This window comes from Vigna unguiculata, chromosome 4 (genome assembly GCF_037176805.1).
Source record: "Vigna unguiculata cultivar grain cowpea cultivar isolate G323 ecotype 2 chromosome 4, ASM3717680v1, whole genome shotgun sequence".
Lineage (NCBI taxonomy): Eukaryota > Viridiplantae > Streptophyta > Magnoliopsida > Fabales > Fabaceae > Vigna > Vigna unguiculata.
The window spans coordinates 41,925,209-41,928,571 of NC_140795.1; the positions used below are offsets into that span (position 1 = coordinate 41,925,209).

General features: G+C 34.2%; 1 pseudogene; it reads left to right on the forward strand.

Annotated features, from left to right (window-relative positions):
- Positions 1-3,150, forward strand: part of LOC146887220 (uncharacterized) — a 4,227-nt pseudogene extending 1,077 nt beyond the window's left edge.
- Positions 3,151-3,363: the final 213 nt, after the last annotated feature.

Sequence of the window (3,363 nt, forward strand, 5' to 3'; positions counted from 1 at the left end):
TGCCGACCTCTTTTCTAAAAACTAGTTTGGTTGTTTCAACTCCCACAAATGACTCAGTAATTACCAATAGATTTTGTTTAAACTGTCCACTGTTCATTGAGAATAGAAAATTCTTTGTAAATTTAATATGTCTACCTTTATCTCAATTAGATGTAATCTTAGGTATGGACTGGTCTTCCAATCAAGTCCTTTTGAATTGTGCTGAGAAATCAGTAATATTTTAAAACTCTGAGAATCTTTTAAAATCACCTACCAATTCAAAAAGTGAGCCTTTAAAGAATGAAATTCAAGGGTACTTGTTATTATCTTCTATGAAAATAAAAGAGGAAGTTAAGTTGAAAAATATAGCAGTTGTTCAAAATTTTCTTGAAGTCTTTCCCAATGATATTCCTGGTCTACCACCCAACAGAGAAATCGAATTTTCCATAGATCTGATGCCTGGAGTTGGACCAATCTCTATTGCACCATATAGGATGTCACCCTCTGAATTAGTAGAATTGAAGAAATAATTAGAAGAGTTACTTAAAAAACAGTTCATTCGTCCTAGTGTGTCACCTTGGAGAGCTCCGGTTTTGTTAGTTAAAAAGAAGGATGAAAGTTTTAGGTTGTGCGTAGATTACCGTCAATTAAATAAATTCACCATAAAGAATAAATACCCTCTTCCTAGAATAGATGACTTGATGGACCAATTGAGAGGAGCCTCTGTATTTTCTAAGATAGATTTAAGGTCAAGATATCATCAAATTAGAGTAAAAGCAGAAGACATACAAAAAACTGCTTTCAGAACTAGGTATGGTCATTATGAATATCAAGTGATGCCTTTTGGTGTGACCAATGCTCCTGCAATATTCATGGATTACATGAATAGGATCTTCCATCCATTTTTAGATCAATTTGTGGTTGTTTTTATAGATGACATTCTTATTTATTCTAAGACTCTTGAGGAACATGAGGAACACCTTCGGATTGTCTTGCAAATCTTGAAAGAAAAGAAATTGTATGCTAAATTGTCTAAGTGTGAATTCTGGTTAGAGGAAGTAAAATTCTTAAGACATGTGATTTCTAATAAGGGAGTGTTAGTGGATCCGACCAAAGTAGAAGTAGTTTTACAATGGGAACCACCAAAAACAGTGACTGAGATTCGTAGTTTTCTCGGTTTGGCAGGATATTATAGGAGATTCATTGAGGGATTTTCTAAAATATCTTTGCATTTAACCCAACTCACCAAAAAGGGACAACCTTTTGTGTGGACAGAAAAATGTGAGGATAGTTTTCAAGAACTCAAGAAAAGATTGACCACTTCTCCTGTTTTAGCATTACCCAATCCTACTGGACACTTTGTTATATTTTGTGATGCTTCCAAAATGGGATTAGGTTGTGTTCTTATGCAAGATAGAAGGGTAGTGGCATATGCTTCTAGACAATTAAGAACACATGAGAAAAATTACCCAACCCATGATCTAGAACTAGCTGTCATTGCTTTTGCACTTAAGATATGGAGACATTATGTTTATGGTGGAAAGTTTGAAGTTTTTAGTGATCATAAGAGTCTCAAATACTTGTTTGATCAAAAGGAATTAAATATGAGACAAAGAAGATGGATGGAATTTCTGAAAGATTATGATTTTGAATTACAGTACCACCCAGGTAAGGCAAATGTAGTGGCATATGCTTTAAGCAGAAAATCTTTACATATCTCCTCACTAATGATTCATGAAATGAATTTGTTAGAAAAATTTAGACACATGAATTTGTCAGTCACCCTAAGCCATGATACAATGCAATTAAACTCCATTCAGATCACTAACAATTTATAAAAACAAATCCATGAGGCACATGAAAGTGATGAATTCATTCAAAAGAAAAAGAAATTGATAGGACAAAAGGATGGGGAGAATTTTGGCATAGATAAAATCGGAACTTTGAGATTTAAGGATAGGATGTGTGTACCCAATAATAAGGAAATTAAGGAAGTGATTCTAGAAGAAGCACATAAAAGCAAATTAAGCATACACCCGGGCACAACAAAAATGTATCAAGATCTCAAGAAAATGTTTTGGTGGCCCAAAATGAAAAAGGAAGTGGCACAATATGTAGCAAAATGTCTAGTTTGTCAAAAAGCTAAAATAAAAAAGCTAAAATAGAACACCAAAAGCCAGCAGGAATGCTACAATCCTTAGATATACCTGAATGGAAATGGGATAGTATAGCAATGGATTTTGTAGTTGGTCTCCCATGAACCATTCAAAAATTTGATTCCATATGGGTTATCGTGGATAGGTTAACAAAGTCTGCTCATTTCTTACCCATTAACATTAGGTATTCATTGGAAAAATTGACTGAATTGTACATAAAAGAAATTGTCAGGTTACATGGAGTTCCAATAAGTATTATATCTGATAGGGACCTTAGATTCACTTCAAAATTTTGGGGAAGTTTACATCAAGCCTTAGGTACCAAGCTTCACCTTAGCTTAGCTTATCATCCCCAAACTGTTGGACAATCTGAACGAACCATTCAATCTTTGGAAGATTTGCTGAGAGCTTGTGTGTTAGAAAATTCTGATAGTTGGGATCAATACTTGCCTTTGATTGAGTTCACCTATAACAACAGTTTCCATTCCAGCATAGGTATGGCACCTTGTGAGGCATTATATGGAAGGAAAAGTAGAACACCTTTCTGTTGGTTTGAGACCGGTGAGAATTTAGTATTAGGTCCTGACATGATCAGGGACAAATTGAGAGCAACTCAAAGTAGACAGAAAAGTTATACTGACAAGAAAAGACAACCTCTTGAATTTCAAGAAGGTGATCATGTATTCTTGAAAGTAACACCAACCACTGGAATTGGTAGAGTGATGAAATCAAAGAAACTCACCCCCCGGTTCATTGGTCCTTACCAAATTCTTAGAAAAATAGGTCATGTTGCGCATCAAATTTGCTTACCTCCGTTCCTTTCCAATCTCCATAATGTCTTTCATGTGTCTCAATTAAGAAAATATATTTCTGATCCAACTCATGTGATAAGACCTGATACAGTTCAATTAAAGAATAACCTTACATTTGACGCAATACATATACAAATTATGGACAAGAAGGTCAAAGAATTGAGAGGCAGACAGATCCCTCTAGTGAAGGTCATGTGGAATGAAACTAATGGAGATATTACACGGGAATTAGAAGAGAAAATAATAAACCTTTATCCTTATTTATTTCAAAAATAAATAAATAAATAATTTCGAGGATGAAATTTCTTTTAGTAGGGGAGAATTGTAACATCTCAAAATTTGTACCCTAGTGTTTTCAGTGTATCAATACCTAAAAGTTTATGATACATTATTTTTTTAGGTATTGTGACTAGTAT